Source organism: Chiloscyllium punctatum, chromosome 8 (genome assembly GCF_047496795.1).
Source record: "Chiloscyllium punctatum isolate Juve2018m chromosome 8, sChiPun1.3, whole genome shotgun sequence".
In the NCBI taxonomy this organism is placed as follows: domain Eukaryota; kingdom Metazoa; phylum Chordata; class Chondrichthyes; order Orectolobiformes; family Hemiscylliidae; genus Chiloscyllium; species Chiloscyllium punctatum.
Genome location: NC_092746.1, coordinates 25,885,703 through 25,906,259, shown reverse-complemented (window position 1 = coordinate 25,906,259; position 20,557 = coordinate 25,885,703). Strand labels below are relative to the sequence as shown.

General features: G+C 40.5%; 1 protein-coding gene across 2 annotated transcripts in view; it reads right to left on the bottom strand.

Moving 5' to 3' along the window:
• LOC140480421 (zinc finger protein 385D-like) overlaps positions 1-20,557 on the bottom strand; it is a 1,040,629-nt gene that overhangs the window by 576,844 nt on the left and 443,228 nt on the right. The gene's annotated exons all lie outside the window — the stretch shown is intronic.

Below are 20,557 nucleotides of genomic sequence, written 5' to 3'. Positions count from 1 at the left end.
ATTACCTTGGATGTCATTGTACATTGATAGGCAAGAAAGGGAACTTGGAATTACACCACACAAGGTCGCACAATGAATTCAAGGATAGTGTTCCCTTGAGCAACATGCTCTAGCAATCCAAAGCACATCACTTGGTACTTCTCCAGTAGCAAGATGAGTAGAATCTTTGTCCAAAGACATCTTTCAGCAACTACAGGAGGACCTGAAGGGCTGTGAATGCTTCTCACTGCAGTTCGATGGATCCATCGACTTCACTGATACAATCCGGTTCATTGTTTTGTGCACATGACATTTAAGGAAAGAGGATCATCTCATCTTTTTGCCCCATAAAAGAGAAGACAAAGCTCAAGTACACCCACAACAAATTCAACATTTGCATGCTTGGAAAAATATTCCAGTAAAGAGATTGGTTTCCAGCACACCTGATGGTGCACTAGTCACACTTTACGCAATTGCAAGATTTGTTGTATTTTGCAAAAATAACCTTGATTTCCCTTCTTTTCTCAACTACCACTGTATAATCCACCAGTAAGCATTGGGAAGTAAAGTTATGGACTTTACTCATGCATATAAAGTTATTGTTAAGACTGCAAACTCAATCTGACCAAAAGCCCTTCAGCACCTCTTCTTTAAATCCTTATTTCACAGACTTGATGTTGCTGCTGGTGAACTAATCCTCCATGATGATGTGAGGTGGTTACATTGAAGAAAAGTCCCACAAATATTTCTAGACATAATGCCTGAAATTGTCACTTTTCTTAAATCAAGCAAAGAAGGGTGCAGTGAGCTGTCAGACAATGCACGACAATTCGGATTTGGGATCGTGAAAGACAGAACGTCAAACCTGAATGAGGTGAACTGTGAACTGCAGGGAAAGGACAGAGACAGAGCACAAATGATCGCTGCAGTGAATGCATTCGAATGAAAACTGAGTCTGTGGTACTCTCAATGAAAAAATAAAATGCTGTAACACTTTGCGAATTGGAAGAGAATACTAGAAAAGAAATCAAGGATCAAAGAAAACTGTAATACTTTGGGGTATCAACAGGAGTGAACCTAATGTAATCACTGGGATTGTCTACCATGGATATCAAAAACTGAAGTATTTTACTTCTTTCCCCATGGCTTGACTCCTTATCTGATAGCATTTGGATACTTTAATTAAAATAATCCTCAGCAGGAGCCATTTGTTTGTAAACCAGATCAATAACCTTTACAACAATTTACAGCCAAACCAAATGACATTGAACAAAAGATAGCTAACACCACAAATCCACACAAGAATCAATGGCATCATTAACAATGCTTAAGTGTTCTCTCCTTTTTACACAATGCATTGCAATGATTTGTTTTAACACATGACTGTTTGGGACAATCTATCTATATTCTTTGTTGAGTATAGCCATTTTCAAAAGAGAACATATTGAATAGAGCATAATGAAGGAAAAAATTATAGAGGAAGAAAAATCTATGCATAGTAAAAGATAAAAAAGACATTGAAGAAAGCAAAGGATTGTGACAGGGTATTTGAAATCTCAACTGTGTTCTGTCATTGAATGAAATTTTGGTTAATCAAAATGCTCTGCGTCTTCACCGAGCACAGATCACTTTTCATCACTCTTGTCTAGCAATCTATCCCACGTCTACCATAAAAAAATTCAAATACAGCACTTTGACATTTCAAGGACGATTTCCAAAGCCACATGACCTCTGTCAGGTCATTTTTCATCCATCTTAATTGGGTGATGCTTTATTTTTCAATAGTTCCCGCCTCAGGCAACTGAATATGTGGAGTTTGCACATTCTCCCCGTGTCTACGTGGGTTTCCTCTGGGTGCTCCGGTTTCCACCCACAGTTCAAACATGTGCAGGTTAGGTGAATTGGCCATGCTAAATTGCCCATAGTGTTAGGTGCAGGGGTAAATGTAGGGGAATGGGTCGGTGTGGACTTTTTGGGCCGAAGGGCCTGTTTCCACACTGTAAGTAATCTAATCTAATCTTGTATTAAAGAAGAGCACCTATTAACCTTCTTAATTAAGTGCTGTACATGTGTAATAACTTTTTCTATGACTCATGCTCCAGAACACCAAAATCCCTCTGCACCTCGGAGTTGTGAAATAGTTCGCTGCTTATGTAATATGCTGCTTTTTTCATTCTTCCTGTCAAACTGAAAAATTTCTCATTTTTCTACCTTATACTCCATCTGCCAGTTTTTTGCTCGCTCACTCCATGTCTGTCACTTTATTTCTGGTGTGTATACTGCAAAAGGGGTGCTTTTGTGTACTGTGTAAGGGAATTTTTTTTTTGGAGCTTATACTTTTATGGTGTGCTTAAAATTCTTTGAATTTGTGTTTTAAGTAAATAGTTTATTCTGCTTTATCTTCACTTCTTTTGGTTATTAAACTTCGATTGTATTGTTAAAACAAGATCTGCAACATTGCATACTTAGGTTTCAGTGATAGTCAACCTCATTCAAACCAAACCAAAACAAAACATGACCTCTCAAGCCAATTTTCAGTCTGCAATCTGACTTGTCCAGTAATAACATCAGGTGGAATCATAACACCAATGACAGTGCAAAAGGCGTGATATCTTTCAAGGTCAGGTTGGGCTGTTGAAAGAGTCTTGGTGAGTTATAGAAATATGTCTTGTTGATGGTGTGCTCTGCTGCCACTGTGCACAAGTGATGAAGGGAGTGAATGTTGAAGGTCATGGAGGTTGGGATCCAATAGATACCGTTGATAGATGTTATATACTTAGTACCTGAGCGTAATATGATGAACTGGTGCTCGGTATTGATTGAGTTATACTTGGATGTTTACATTTTTGTGACCATGGGTGGTAGGGTGCATTGTTACCAACTCCAACCACACCTTATTTCGAACTCTTGGAGCTTTTGTTAATATTTCTATTTAAATTACAATACCTGCTAAGGGGCTATGTCATTTTATTTTTGTTTCACTGGATTTGGTTCATTATAGTCACTAAAAAAATACTTTCAGGTGTACATAAAGAAGTGGCAGCCAGCAGTGTGGTTGGAGTGGAGGAGCATGAAGATTATTAGCTCCGTGGCAAGCAATAAACAACTTTCATGAAAACTTTCTAGTCTTGGTATATTCTTCACTGATTAGCTTGGAGATCTTCTCACAGGGAATGAGAAACTGATCAAGGAACCTGCTTTAATTTGAATAGAATTGTGCCTTTTGAGTATAGTTGGAGCTGCATCTCATCCAGCTAAATTGAAACCATTCCATTACATTCATTTGTGTCTTGCAGTTGGTGCACTGAAGAGATCGGAGATGTGTCGCCACCAAATTCTGAGTCCATGCCTTGTTTTTGTAGCCACAATATTTATATAACCATGCAGTGAGTCTAGTTCTGTTTCTGGTGAATGATGATACCGAGATATTCATAATGGGAGATTCAGCAATGGCAATGCTATAAACCATCAAGAGTGATGGCTGGATTCCCACTGGTTGGAGATTGGGATTGTGTGGCACTTGTATGGTAAAAATGTTACTTGCCACTTGCCATCCTGAGCCAAAATGTCACCCAGGTCTTGCTGTATATAGACATTGGCTGCTTCAGTATCTGAGGCTTTGAAACTGCTGCTATACATTGGGCAATCCTCAGAAATCATCTGTCCTGACCTTAAGAATGAAGTGAAGGTAACTTGATGATGAAGATGTTTCTGCCTCAGGCAATTCCCAAGGGAACTCCTTCAGCAATATCCCTGAACTGCAAACACCCACAACCGTCTTCATCTACATATGATTCCAACATTTGATGCTACACTCAGTCAAATGTTGCCTTGATGACAAGGCTAGTCACTTGCATTAGACCAAACAACCCAACCACCCCGTAGCTCAACACTTCAACTCCCCCCCCACTCCACCAAGGACATGCAGGTCCTTGGACTCCTCCATCGCCAGACCATAGCAACATGTTGGCTGGAGGAAGAGCGCCTCATCTTCCGCCTAGGAACCCTCCAACCACAAGGGATGAACTCAGATTTCTCCAGTTTCCTCATTTCCCCTCCTCCCATCTTGTCTCAGTCAAATCCCTCGAACTCAGCATTGCCTTCCTAACCTGCAATCTTCTTCCTGACCTCTCCACCCCCACCCCACTCCGGCCTATCACCCTCACCTTGACCTCCCTCCACCTATTGCATTTCCAACGCCCCTCCCCCAAGTCCCTCCTCCCTACCTTTTATTTTAGCCTGCTGGACACACTTTCCTCATTCCTGAAGAAGGGCTTATGCCCGAAACGTCGATTCTCCTGTTCCTTGGATGCTGCCTGACCTGCTGCGCTTTTCCAGCAACACATTTTCAGCTCTGATCTCCAGCATCTGCAGTCCTCACTTTCTCCTAGTCACTTTCATTCACATCTGTAGTTAAGTTCTTCTGTTTAAAGGGTGTAATCAGATCAGGATTTGGCAGCTCTAGCAAAACCCGTACTGATATCAGTAACTGGTTATTCCTTTACAAGGGCCCTTTGACGATGATTGAGAATAGACTGAGAGGGCAATAATTGGTTTTATGTTGCAGTGTATGACAGAGGTCGGAAATTTTCTACATTGTCAAATGGACTTCAGTGTTGTACTGTGCTGGAACTGTTTGTCATAGTTTGTTCTGAACCATAAATATTGTCAGGGTTCATAGACTTTATGGTATCCTGTAGATTTAGCTATTTCCTGATTATTATGTGGAGTGAATTGAGTTGTTTGAAGTCATGCATCTATGTTGCTCGGGACCACAAGATGAGGGTGAAGTGGTTCATCCAAATGATACTTCTGGGTGCAAATAAATACAAATACTTCAGCCTTATCTTTTGTACTGATGTGCTGGCCTCCCCCATCATTTAGTGCAGGATATTTATGGGAGATTCCTTCTCCACTACCAGTTATGATGGATGTGGCAAGACTCCATATCCACTAGTTATGGCATCACTTAGCCTTGTCTATTGCATGCTGCTTCCACTGGTTGGCAAAGAAGTGAATCTGTGGTGTAACTGCAGCATGTTGACACCTGTTTGATCTGATTCTGGCATATCCTCCTGCTGTATTCATTGAACCAGGCTTGATCTTCCAACTTGATGTTAATGGCAGATTTGGGGAATTTGTAAGGCCATGAAGTGATAGATTGTAGCCAAATACAGGAGTGCAACTGCTGAAGGCCCACAGCAGCTCAATATCAATTTTGAGTCTATTCCATATCGCATAGTGGCAGTGCCAAACAACACAATTGGATGGAGGACACATCTTCATCATGCTGAGTTGCTGAAATTCTTTTGATTTTTTTGTGTGGAAGCAGGCAAAGAGTAAGTTAATAACTAGAAATATTTACTAATAATGCGAGCTGAATAGGCTGGGGCTATTTTACCTGAAGCGTCCAAAGCCAAGGGGTGACCTTGCGGAGGTTTATAAAGTCATGAGGGGTACAGATTGGGTAAATAGACAAGGTCTTTTCCATAGGGTAGGAGAGTCTCGAACCAGAGGGCATAGGTTTAGGGAGAGTAGGGAAAAACTTAAAAGGGACCTAAGGGACAACATTTTCACGTAGATGGTGGTGCATGTCTGGAATGAGCTGCCAGAGGAAGTGGTAGAATACAACATTTAGGCATCTGGATAGGTATATGAATAGAAAGGGTTTAGAGGGATATGGGCCAAATGCTGGCAAATGGGACTAGATTAATTTAGGCTATCTGGTTGGCGAAAACGAGTTGGACTGATCGGTCTGTTTCTATGCTGTACATCTCTATGACTCTATATAATAATTAGCCAAATCTTGCTTACCTTGCACCACTGAAAGGAACTGAAAAAGAATAATGTAAAATGTACATTAAATTTTGCTTGCTACTGTTTGTAGAGATGCTCATCAAATCAGCCAGTAACCATTTCCAGGTTGGAAATTCAGAAGAATTACAGGCATTAATATGGTTGACAAATGTTGTATCTTATAAGATTAGATTCTGAATCAAACACCTTATTAAGTATATGAATAAAATAAATGTCGAAAGCACATGAATGCAACATCAACTTTAAATGGGCAGGAGGTTCTGAAGTTCTTCACCTTGCAGGTATCATATTTATCAGGACAGGACTTGACTCTCTGCAAGCCAGAAGCACTAATCAACCTCCAGACACAGCAGGAGGTTCCTTACGAGAAAGGAAGGGACTCTTTGGAACCACATCCCTAGATGATGTTCTTCAGGCCATCCAGAAGAGAGAGAATATACTGTGATTCTACTATATGGCAACAGGAAGTCATCCTAACTGAAAATGGTGGCCTGGACCATGGTTGCTACGGTAGTCTGCTCAGGTAAATCTTACTCCAGTGCCCTAAGAAAATTAATGTTCTGTTGCATTCCACTTGTGAGTGCCACTTGTTTTCTCAGTGCTTCCTCCCAGGAACATCGACCTACCTAAAAGGTTTGATGAATTTAAAAACAAACATTTGACCTGGAATTGAGAATCTGAAGGTTAGTCTCCCACCCAATTTCTCTTCCCATCCTTCTCAACACTAAGTGAGCCTGGGCGACCCTGCCCTGAGGATATGTGCGGGGGTGGATTAGTGACATGGCACAGCTGAGGTGGAAGGAATACAGCTGTCAGACTGGAAAAGGAAACCCAGGCTCCTGACCTTGCCAACATGGTCTGCTCAGGGAAAGATTCTCTTTATCTTTGAAATAACACTGACTTCTCTCAAAGAAAACATTGGAACCAGAGTTTGTTTAACATTATTAAAGTCAATTAAAGTCTGCAAAGCATTCAATAAAAAGATAAGTAGAATTTAGACCTGGATGTAAGTTTGCTCGCTGAACTGGAAGGTTCTTTTTCAGACCTTTCATCACCACACTAGGTAACACCTTCAGTGAGCCTCCGGATGAAGCATTGATGTTGAGGACCCGCTTTCTATTTGTGTAAGGGTTTCCTTGGGTTGATGGGGTCGTTTCTGGTGGTGACGCCATTTCTGATTCTTTTTCTCAGAGGGTGGTAAATGGGGTCTAAGTCAATGTGTTTGCTGATTCTGGTTGGAATCCCATGATTCTAGGAATTCTCATGCATGTCTCTATTTGGCTTGTCCAAGGATGGATGTGTTGTCCCAGTCAAAGTGGTGTCCTTTCTCATGTGTATGTAAGGATACTAGTGAGAGAGGATCATGTCTTTTTGTGGCTAGTTGACGTTGATGTATCCTGGTGGCTAGTTTTCTGCCTGTTTGTCCGATGTAGTGTTGTTACAGTTCTTGCACGGTATTTTGTAAATTACAAACACATCCAGAAACCCAAGCCACTCTCCCTACATTAAAGACACCTTGGAACTGACTGCCAGACTACTCAGACCTCTTGGCAACATTGTAGCCCACAAATCCACCAACACACTAAAACAGCAGTTAATGAACTTGAAAGACCCCATACAGACAACAAGCAGAACTAATGTCATTTACAAAATACAATAGCCGGCTACATAAAAAGAGACATAGCACTCCTGAAGACAATAATACAATAGAGGTTTAACACCTGTTTTGGAATGCAAACCAGAAACTGATACATCCTGAATGCAGCAACAGCCCAGCCACATTAAAACATCATTCATAGCTTCTTGATTGCTCCCACGTTCCATAGTAATCTTCAAATTACTTAAGGCCACCTGACAAAAATCAAGCTGCCCAAGTGCACTGTCCCAACAATTTTCCATCAAATTTCCTCTGATGCCACAAGTGGTACCTGTAGCTCACCAGTGTGATCGTAATAAGGCTAGAAGACCAATTTCTTGCACATTATATATATGGAGTGTATATTGCAGCAGGATAATTTCCAGGATAAAGGTGCCTTTCCTTGAGCTTATTGAAATAATGTACATGTAAAAGGCTAAAGTTGAAGGAGAGGGCAATTGGTAGTTCTTGATTGCGCATGCTTACAGATTTCTAGAAATTCCTGAACATTTACATCAAGAAATAAATATTAAGGGTTTAGTAAGAATGTAATGTGCAAAAGATAAAGGAAGCTCAAGTTGCAAGTATGATGCACAGGTAATAATGCTACACCCAGAATGTCATTACTCCATTACACCAGTTCTTTGATCAAGCTTTTAATGGTTCCTCCCCCAGGTAAACAATCATGAACAGGAATGTCTTGTTAGTACACTTGTTCAAGATGGGTGCAAAACTGAGCCCAGAACGCAGAGTGCAGTAGAAATTGACATCATTTTCGGATGTTTTGCTATGAAGTTCTTAAACTGATCCTCTGAGACCTGCAGTGTATCCTTTTAATATAATTTTGCAGAATCAGTCACATTAAAAATTAAAAAGCTTTCTAATTGCAGTTCTTAAACATGTTGTGACTAATGCACGAGTGATGGTTAAATGATTTGAAACTTTAATTTCCATAATTAAGTATTTTCATATTTAAGGAAGGAAAATGATGTCTTTCAATGCTTTCCCTCGGGTCTGATTGTTTATATTGATTTCCGTCAATTTTTACATTTGGATATACTTTTAACTACATTGCCAGGATATTTCAACACAACTTGCCATCAGAATAAGGTTGTATTTTTTATTTCTAACTTTCAGGTTGCATGCCACACAAGAGAAATTCCTGGTCACTGTGACTAATGTGAAACATTAGTAATAGCTAGTCAGCTTGAAACTTTAATATTCACACTTAAAGATGGACTATTTGGGGTGGAATTTTCTTGACTTATCTGGGGTCTCATCCGTCAGCACTCAGCAAACAAGAGACCTGCACTGCCCCTTGCAACAACTGAACAACAAGCCAATTACACAGTTGCAAGACAGGTCTTGCTCTGGGGAGTCTAAATTACAATCAGTTAATCAGAGGACAGCGGCTCTTGCGTTCAGCAGTATGACACAGGAGCCTTGGCTGCTGCCAGTCAAGCACTCCCAAAGAGTCACAGAGTCAGAGTTGTACAGCACAGAAAAAGACCCTTCGGTCCAACCCATCCATGCCAACCAAATATCCCAACCCAATCTATTCCCACCTGCCAGCACCCGGCCCACATCCCTCCAAACCCTTCCTATTCATATACACATCCAAATACCTTTTAAATGTTGCAATTGTACCAGCCTCCACCACTTCCTCTGGCAGCTCATTCCATACACCTACCACCCTCTGCATTAAAAGGTTGCCCCTTAGGTCTCTTTTATATCTTTCCCCTCTCACCCTAAACCAATGTCCTCTAGTTCTGGACTCCCCCATCCCAGGGAAAAGATTTTGACTATTTATCCTATCCATGCCCTTCATGATTTTAGAAACCTCTATAAGGTCACCCCTCAGCCTCCAACGCTCAAAGGAAAACAGCCCCAGCCTGTTCAGCCTCTCCCTATAGCTCAAATCCTCCAACCCTGGCAACATCCTTGTAAATCTTTTCTGAACCCTTCCAAGTTTCACAACATCTTTCCGATAGGAAGGAGACCAGAATTGCAAGCAATATTCCAACAGTGGCCTAACCAATGTCTTGTACAGACGCAAGGTGACCTCCCAACTCATGTACTCAATACGCTGACCAATAAAGGAAAGCATACTAAATGCCTTCTTCACTATCCTATCTACCTGCGACTCCACTTTCAAGGAGCTATGAACCTGCACTCCAAGGTCTCTTTATTCAGCAACACTCCCTAGGACCTTACCATTAAGTGTATAAGTCCTGCTAAGACTTGCTTTCCCAAAATGCAGCACCTCGCATTTATCTGAATTAAACTCCATCTGCCACTTCTCAGCCCATTGGCCCATCTGGTCCAGATCCTGTTGTAATCTGGGGTAACTCTCTTCGCTGTCCACTACACCTCCAATTTTGGTGTCATCTGCAAACTTACTAACTGTACCTCTTATGCTCGCATCCAAATCATTTATGTAAATGACAAAAAGTAGAGGGCCCAGCACCGATCCTTGTGGCACTCCACTGGTCACAAGTCTCCAGAGAATCCAGATTACAGAGTCCAGGCCAGAGGAGTGATGGGGGAGGGATAAGACAAGACCCACCTGGCCACAGCCTCTCCTGGTAACCACTGGTCACAGTAGTGCTGAGATGTGGCCATCAAGTGACCCTTTAATGGTCTTAATTGGCAATAGGCAACCAGAGGCTTTTGCTGAGCCAGAAAATCAGGTTTATGTCTCACCTGTTCCAGATATGTGCTACAAAAACCAAAATTGCTGGAGGAGCTCAGCAGGTCTGGCAGCATCCTAGAGAGAAACCTGAGTTAACTTTTTAGAGTTTAGTGATCTTTCTTTAAAGAGAAGTTATTATTAGTGTTTTAAAACTTGTTAGGTGGAAGGATGAACTGTGAAGAGGATGCAGAGATACACCAGTGTGATTTGGACAAGTTGAGTGAATGAGCAATCATATAGCCCTTCTAATCCTGTTAGAACTGTCTAAGTTTGTATGAGATCCCCCCGCCCTTATTTTCCTAAATGCCAGTGAATATAGTTCTAACTGATCCAGTTTGAACTGATTCATATGTCAACTCCAGCATCCGAGGAATCAGTTTGGTATGATCTCAACAGCCTGAACCATCCTTTCTCGGGCAAAGACCAAAACTGTGCACAATACTCTGAGTGTGGTCTTACAAATCACTTGTACAATTGTAGCAAGATATCCCTGCTTCTGTACTCGAATCCTCTCACTATGAAGGCCAACATATCATTTGCCATTTTCACTGACTGCTGATCCTGCATGCTTACTCTATGACTGGTGCACGAGGACACTCAGGTCTTATTGCACCTCCCCTTCTCCTATTCTATTATCATTCAAATAAACCTGCCTGTCTATTTTGCTGCCAGATTGGATAACCTCATGTTTATCCACATTATACTGTATCTGCCATGTATTTCTCATTGACTTAACTTGTCCAAATTGCACTGAACTTTCTCTGCTTCTTCCTCACAGCATACTCTCTCACCCAGCTTTGTCTCAACTGTAAACATGGAGATATTAAATGTAGTTTGCTCACTTAAATCATGAATATACATTCTGAATACCTGGGGCCCAATAACTGTTCCCTGTGATACCCCACTAATCACTGCCTGCCACTCAGAAAAAGATCCATTTATTCCGACTTTTTGTTTCATGTCTACTAGTCTTCAATCCATTTCAGTACTTGACCTCCAATTCCAGTTTAGGGCTTTAATTTCACGTGCTAATGTCTTATATGGGACCTTATTGAAAGCCTTTTGAAAATTCAAATATACCACATCCCCTGGCTCCCCATATGCACACTTCTAAGTACATCCTCAAAAAATTCCAGATTTGTCAGGCATGACTTCCTCTTCATAAATCCTTGCTGACTCCATCCCATCTTTCACCATCTTCTAAGTGTTCTGCTTTTAGATCTTTTATAATAGACTCAAGCACTTTTCTTACTACTGATGTCAAGCTAACCAGTTTATAATTCTCGGTTTTGTCTCTGCTTCCCTTCTTAAATAGTGCGGTTAAATTAGCTTCCCTCCAATCTATAGGAACTGTTCCAGACTCTGTAGAACGTTGGAAGATAACCACTAGCACATCTGATAGTTTTAGGGCCACTTCCTTTAGTACTCTGAGATGAAGGTTATCGGGTCCTGGGATTTATCTCATTAGTTTCACCAACACCACGTCTACTAATATTAATTTCTTCGAATTCCTCCTTCCCATTAGAACCTGTGTTCCCACATATTATTGGGATGTTACTTGTGTTTTCATTTGTACAGACAGAATTAAAGCATGCATTTAATTGATCTGCCATGTCTTTGCTCTCCTTTATAAATTCCCATGTTTCTGACTGCAGGAGACCTATATTCATTTTTAATATTAATCTTTTTCTCTTCATGTATGAAATATAATGTGAGTAAACTTTGGTAGCAAAAACAAGACAGATTATTACCTGAATGGTGATAGATCGGGAAAAGGGGAGCGCAAAGAGACCTGGATGTTTTGTATACCAGTTGCTAAAAGTAAGCCTGGAGATGCAGCAGACAATTAAGAAGGCAAATGACATGTTGGCATTCACAACAAGAGGAATTGAGTACAGGAGCAGGGATGTCTTGGTGTAATTGTACAGGCCTTGGTGAGATCACCCCCAGAGTACTGTGTGCCGTTTTGGTCGACTTATCTGAGAAAGGATATTCCAGCTATTAAGGGATTGCAACAAAGATTTACTAGACTGATTGCGGGAAAGCAGGTCTGACATGTCAAGAGGGACTCAAATCAGTTAAGACAACATTCACTGGAGGTTAGAAGAATGAGGTGGGGGGGGATCTCATAGAAACATATAGAAGTCTAACAGGGCTAGACAGTGTCAACACAGGAAGGATGCTCAATAACCGGGCAGTCCAGAACCAGGAGTCTCAGACTATATACATGGAGTAGGCAGACTGGGATGAGGAGAAATTTCTTCACCTATAGAGTGTTAAGCCTGTGGAATCTCTGACACAAAGTTACTGAAACTAAAACATTAAATGTTTTCAAGAAGGAATCAGGTATAGTTTAGGGCTAAAGGGATCTTTAATGTTGTGAGAAAGCAGCAATAGGACACTGAATTGGATGATCAGCTATGATCCTATTGAATCACACAACAGGCTATATTGTTCCTATTTTCTTTGTTTCTATGAACAGATTGATTAAAATAGTAAGGAAGGTCAATTATGAGCTCTCCCATCTTGAATTAATTCTGGGGGAGGTAGGATGGTGACAAGGATTAAATATGTCACCATTCCACCGACAAATGGCGTTCCGGCCTTCAGGTTTACCACAGGGCAAAAGGTAAAACCCATTTCATGGATTCAATACTTTCATTGGTCCCAAATTATTTACACTGGGAGGAAGCGAGGACTGCAGATGCTGGCGATCAATATCAAAATTTGTAGCGCTGGAAAAGCACAACAGGTCAGGCAGCACCCGAGGAGCAGGAGAGTCGACATTTCAAGCATAAGCGCTTCATCAGCCCTCATATTCCTGATGAAGGGCTTATGCCCGAAACGTCAACTCTCCTGCTCATCGGATGATTCCTGACCTACTGCACTTTTCCAGTGCCACACTTTTTGACCCAAATTATTTACAGTCATTTATGTTTATTTATACATCTTTCTACATTTCAGCATAGGTAATGGAGGTGGATCCAAAAGGAGGCAGTAAACACACATTGGTAAAATGGCATACAACTTGACTTTACTTCAGCTGGAATTTTTCCCAAAATGTGCACACAGGAAATTCCAACTCAGAATGGTAAAGAAAATCTTGCACTAATGAACTTAGTATTCATTTCTCATGTATTGTTAATGTTTCTGAAAAATAACATGGGTCTATTCTCTGCATAAATGTTGACAGATCTGCTAAGTGTTTAGTTTTTAAGTAATCTCAAGTTCCTGCTATTCACAATTCACCCCAGTTCTGAGGCAATTCAAATTATTGAACAAATTAATGTAGCATGTCATGAATGCACTCACCTATTAAAGAGGCAGTGAGATTATAAATGATATTATCACTGCTGAAGGTGCCACACCATTTTCTTCTTACCCTACTTGCACTCCAAACAGCTTATCAAAGCACTTCATGGAATTAATTTCTACTGGGGTGTAGACCTGTTACTAGAACAACTTATTCCTGGCAGAATTTGTGGTGACCCAACTCATGTTCGCTAAATACGAGATAAAAAGGGATTGACACACCCATGCAAAATGTTTAACTGCACCAATAACACCAAGCAGCTCAAACTGCAACCAATTCAGTGGTTCCGGCACTCCGCTAATTCATTTTGGATTCTAATTTTAATAAAGGTTTAGTTACAGTTAAATCCATGTTGAACATAATCAAAGTCAATCTTAGAAGTTTCTCCTAATCTGTCGTGGTGCATACTATGGTTGATCTTTTCTAAGAATCACTGAGTTAAATAATAATGCAACGCAGAACAGCACTAATTTATCTAAGATTTTCACAAACATTCCAAGTCAATACACCATGCTCAGTTCTGAACAATTTATAATTAAAAATAGATTTCTAATCTTTGATGTAACACATTAAAAATGTGATCCCTTTAAAAAAAAAGCAGTGTACTGAGATAATGCCTCAGGCGGGCAATACAGTTTAGGTAGAAATTAACTCTCAAAAAGGCAAGGGTGCGTGAGTTAGTTGGAAGGTTGAAGTGTTATAAATGGAAATCTTGACTCCAACTTAATGATTCTAATCAGACCACGTGCCTCACTCTAAATCAACATTTTATAGTTAACTCTGATGACTCAGCAGAAGCTAGAGGGGCAAAGATTATTGGATCCAGGAAGTTATCTGCTAGATCCAATGTTACACTAGGATTAGAAAGGCATACCAACATTTGAGGTTTCCTTTCAATCACACTGAAACCTCTGAGTCCCCACCTCACACCTCCCCACCCATTATAGTCATTCACCCTCCCCTCCCTTTACCGAGGAGTCTGACCTCTCTCCTTATTGGGCCTACAATTTGCTTCTTCTGACCCAGCCTCCAATTCCTCAGGACTCCAACCAACAAAACGACCCATACCAACCCATCTATTTTACACCTGAAATCAGAAAACCCATGGCTTGGATTTTTTTCTGACTCTGCAGTCTCTTTTCCAACATTTCCTGCTGTCTTTGGGAGCTATAGCTATACCCAGGTCATTAGATTAACCACTGAGTGGTGATCCTATCAGTGGTGTCACATCCATGCTACCAGAGATGAAACTCCCCAGCCTGAGAGCAAACCCCAACTTCCAGCGCTGGGTGCTGTCCAAGTCTTATCCATTCTCAGCCTGTCAAAAAATTTAAATTCTTCAATCAATGCATACTTATGTACTTCAGTGTTGTGCAGCTTAGCACTGCACTAATGATATCTGGCAGAAAAAAAGTACATTGTGTTAATGCTGGCTAGTGCAGAGAAAAATAATCTCTTCAGGAGATCTGCTAAGAGTAAATCCTACTTAAAAATGAATCTGTCACCAATAATAAATGAACTTTCACACTAATCAATGTGTTTTTTCATTTCTTTTTCTCAACTTAAACCTACAGGAGTCTACAGCCCACAGTAAATTCAGAAAGAAACAAAACAAGCAACTGCAGATACTGGAGACCTGACACATGCTGGAAAAACTCAACATGGCCGGCAGCATAGAGTCACACAGCACAGAAACAGAACTCTCAATGCCGAACATAATCCCAAACTAAACTAGTCCTGCTTGATCCTGGCCCATATCCCTTCAAATCTTTTCTATTCATGTACTTATTCAAATGATTTTTTAAAATATTGTAATTGTACCTACATCCGCCACTTCCACAGGAAGTTTATTTCACACATGAACCACACTCTGCATAAAAAAATTACCTCGTCTTTTTTAAAATCTTTCCTCGTACCCTAAAAATCTGCCCCCTAGTTTTGAAATACCCCATCCAAGAGAAAAGAAACTACCATTAACTCTATACATAGCTCTTATTTTATGAACTTCTATCAGTTCACCCTTCAACTTCCTACGATCCAGTGAAAAAAAGTTCCAGCCTATCCAGTCTTTCTTTATAACTCAAACCTTCCATGCTCCTCAACATCCTTAAAAGAAAGAAATATATTTAAAGAAAGAAACAGAGTTAATGTTGAGTCCAGGGCCCCTTTTTCAGAACTCAAAGGAACTGAGAAATGGTAGTATTTAACACTACATCAGAATAAAACAAATTTTGAGCTTTTTTTTAAAGAAAAAGAATCCCTATAGTGTGGAAACAGAAGCTTCGGCCCAACAAGTCCACACCCACCCTCTGAAGAGTAAACCGCCCAGACCCATTCCCTTACCCTATTATCCTATATCCCTCATTCCAACGTCGATTCTCCTGCTCCTTGGATGCTGCCCTGACCTGCTGCGCTTTTCCAGCAACACATTTTCAGCTCTGATCTCCAGCATCTGCAGTCCTCACTTTCTCCTATCCTATATTTACCCCTGACTAATGCACCTAACTTATACATACCTGAATGCAATAGGCAATTTAGCATGGCCAATTCACCTAACCTGCACATCTCTGGATTCTGGGAGGAAACCCACGCAGACATAAGGAGAATGTCTGTGGAGTTTGCACAATCACCCAAGGCTGGAATTGAACCCAGGTCCCTGGCACTGTGAGGTAGCAGTGTTAACCACTGAGCCACCGTGCCACCCATGAGATTATAACTAAGAATTAAAAATAGCTAATTGTTGCATTCATTATTTTGGAATATTTTGTATGCAAACAGCAACACAATAACAGCTGTATGAAAGTGTCCTGGACTTTCCATTCAGCAGTAAAATGACAACTTTTATCACTGACGAGAAAGAATGCTGACAAAGTATTAGCGAGCTCTGGCATTTATTTCATCTTTCCTAGGGTTAGGCAATGAAGACAATTTCTAACATCCTACAATTGTGATAGCATCGCCAAAGGTAAGCAGAAAATTACATTCAGGAATCCTCATAGGCAACAAACAAAGAAATAACCACAAGGTTTTAGTCATTTACTTCTTGTAACTTTACAGAACATGAAGCAAAGAATGGGACACACATCTGTGATGAAGCTAGAAATCTATGAGATTTGTACCATTGGAGGGAGGAACATTGAACAATCGTACTGTGTAGAGAAAACGCACGAGGCTAACCAATGAGACTAAAAACTGACAAGTCCTTTAGACCTGATATCTCCAGAGACAGGCAATTTACTGGTTGCAATTATCCAAAACTCTCCAGATACTGGAGAAGCTCCCAGCAGATTAGAAATTTGCAAATGGAAAATAATGAATGTTATTCTTCGATTCGGGGGTGGGGATGTAAAACAGGGAACTACATGCCAGTTTATCATTTGTCATAAGGTAAGTGCTTGAATCTATTCTTAACCAGATCAAAACAGTCAACTTAAAAAATCTTTATGCCATCAAGCATCATCAACATTACTTTGTGAAATATCAATTTCATTTGACTCATTTATTGCAGTCATTTGAGGAAGTAAACAAGGTGGATAAAGAGGAACCTGTGAATGTGGTGTACTTAGACTTCCAGAAGGTATTTGACAAGGTGCCACATTGAAAGTTTCCTCAAAGTAGGAACTTATGGTGTAAGTGTTAACATATCATCATACATAGAAGGATTGGTTAGCTAATAGGAAATAGAGAGTAGGCATAAGTGAGGAAATTTTCAATTGGTGACCTGTCATGAATGAAATGCCACATGCTGGGGCCTCAAATGTGATAGTAATGACTCAGATGACAATGAAATGTATCGTTGCTAAATTTGCTGATAACTTAGTAATAAGTATGAAAGAATGCTATCAAGCACTCATAAGTATTATACTGTCAGATGCCAATGTAATATATTTCTATGACTTGAGAAACCTCAAATACATTCACTGCCATCAATCCTTCTTATTGGCATTAGTTTGATCTACTTGGGAAATGTGTCGACACAAAATCTTCTTGAGATGATAGACTCAGTCTTAAAAAAAGCAACAAGGATTTATTAGAGAGTAATTCTTATCTAATGTTATGATTCCAACTGATGTTGCAATTGGACATGTCAGATCCCAGACATGGTTTGAGGGATTATATCTGATTTTGGTTTTATTTATCATGGTTCATTTTTCCACTGAAACCAAGTATGCAATGCTGCAGATTTAATTTTAAACAATAAAACAGAAGTTTATCACAAAAGAAATTAAGAAACTGGAATAAACCAAGCTATTTACATATAATGCAATTTGAAAGATTGCAAAACACATGGCAAAATAAAATCCCATCTGTTCCCAAAACCAAAACTTTGCAGTACTCAAATAACAATGAGAAAGTTCACTTTTCTAACATCTTTACATTTGACTTATCCATTTCTTTCAACTGCCAGATTACAGAGTTTAATAGCCTTTTCCACACTACTGTGCGGAAATTTCTTAGTTTCAAGCAAACCCTTCGAGGTTTTTAAATAAACCCATTCTGGTCTGAAATTTTCAAATTAACTTACAGATAATCTATTTCCAACTATGGGTCGTTCTGCTATAATACACATTTTATTATCATGAATTCACTATAATGTGACGGAATAATTGGGGACACTTTCTATAGCATGAACTTTTAAAGGGTGCATTGCTTATAATGTGATTCCAACCCCATTCGTTTAAATGGCACTGCTATTATGCAATTTTCTTGTAATAGAGCATTGCACGAGAATGGAATTACTGCAGCATAACAGAACTAACTGTATTCTGAACTAACTCCTTTCTCCAGGAAAGAAAGACTCTTCTTAATTTGACCCCAGCCAGATCGTAATTTAGCTTAAATCAAGAGCCTCCAATCTATTAGTCATTCCTTAACAATGGTGAGGACAGCGCAGAAGAGAGAGAGAGAGAGAGAAAGAAAGAAAGAGAGAGAGAGAGAGAGAGAGAGAGAGAACCCGCACAGTTACCGCCTTTGCTGTTTGAATTCGTGTATCGCTGGACATCGGAGAGCATCTGGGAAAATTAACAAACAGTGAAATTCACAATTAATCTTGGAGGAACTGTTGGGCGAAGTTCACAGCACAGAATCAGATAAGTTAATTGTTGTTTTAAGTCTGTCCAAGAGAAAGGCTGCAGTAGTGAGTATAGTGGATTCTTTCTTGATTATATGTTTTTGGAGATAAGTCTCTTGATTAAACTTAAAATATAAGCCATAGCTATTAATTTAACCTGGGGCACGGATTGTAGAGGAATAAGACGGTGTTATTTTCTGGGTCTGTAGATTGTGAAGGAGCAAAAATGGCCTTTGCAGTGATATGTACTTCTTGTCAGATGTGGGAGTTTAAAGAGAGTTTAAGGGCTACTGCGGATTATATCTGCCATAAATGCTGTTGGATGCAAATCTTATCAGATTGAGTGGATCAGTTGGAGAGACAGTTAGAAGTGATGAGGAATTTGCAACAGCAACAGGATGTGATGGATGGCAGTTATAGGAAGGGGGGAAGTCTCAAATACAGTCACATAGATGGGTTAACTCCAGGAAGGGTGAGAGAGGTCGGCACCTAGGGCAGGAGTCTTTTGTGGATATACCCATTTCAAGCAGGAATGCTGTTTTGGAAAATGTAGGGGATGATGGATTCTTAGGGGAACGTAGCACAAACAGCCAAGTTTCTGGTATCGAGACTGGCTCTAATGCAACGAGGGGTACGTCGATTTTCAAGTGATCAATTGTGTTAGGGGATTCTGTAGTCAGAGTTACAGACAGACGTTTCTGTGGCCAGCAGAGAAAAAGCAGGAAGGTGTGTTGTTTCCCTGGTGCCAGGATCAAGGATGTCTCAGAGAGGGTGCAGAATGTTCTCACGGGGGAGAGGGGCCAGCAAGAGGTCATTGTCCACATTGGAACCAACGGCATTGGAAGGGAAAAGGTTGAGACTCTGAAGGGAGATTACAGAGAGTTAGGTAGAAATTTAAAACGGAGGTCCTCAAGGGTAGTAATATCTGGATTACTCCCAGTGCTATGAGCTAGTGAGGGAAGGAATAGGAGGATAGAGCAAATGAATGCATGGCTGAGGAGCTGGTGTATGGGAGGAGGATTCACATTTCTGGATCATTGGAATCTGTTTTGGGATAGAAGTGACCTGTACAAGAAGAACGGATTGCATCTAGATTGGAAGGGGACTAATATACTGGCAGGGAAATTTGCTAGAACTGCTTGGGAGGATTTAAACTAGTAAGGTGGGGGGGTGGGACCCAGGGAGATAGTGAGGAAAGAGATCGATCTGAGACGGGTACAGCTGAGAACAGAAGTGAGTCAAACAAACAGTCAGGGCAGGCAAGGACAAGGTAGGACTAATAAATTAAACTGCATTTATTTCAATGCAAGGGACCTAACAGGGAAGGCAGATGAACGCAGGGCATGGTTAGGAACATGGGACTGGGATATCATAGAAATTACAGAAACATGGCTCAGGGATGGGCAGGACTGGCAGCTGAATGTTTCAGGATACAAATGCTACAGGAAGGATAGAAAGGGAGGCAAGACAGGTGGAAGTGGCATTTTTGATAAGGGATAGCATTACAGCTGTGCTGAGGGAGGATATTCCCGGAAATACATCCAGGGAAGTTATTTGGGTGGAACTGAGAAATAAGGAAAGGATGATCCCCTTATTGGGATTCTATTATCGACACCCCAATAGTCAGAGGGAAATTGAGAAACAAATTTGCAAGGAGATCTCAGCTGTCTGTAAGAATAAGAGGGTAGTTATGGTAGGGGATTTTAACTTTCCAAACATTGACTGGGACTGCCATAGTGTTAAAGGTTTAGATATAGAGGAATTTCTTACGCGTGGACAAGACAACTTTCTGATTCAGTATGTGGATGTACCTACTGGAGAAGGTGCAAAACTTGACCTACTCTTGGGAACTAAGGCAGGGCAGGTGACTGAGGTGTCAGTGGGGGAGCACTTTGGGGCCAGTGACCATACTTCTATTGGTTTTAAAATAGTGATGGAAAAGGATAGACCAGATCTAAAAGTTGAAGTTCTAAAGTAGAGAAAGGCCAATTTTGATGGTATTAGGCAAGTACTTTTGAAAGCTGATTGGAGGCAGATGTTCGCAGGTAA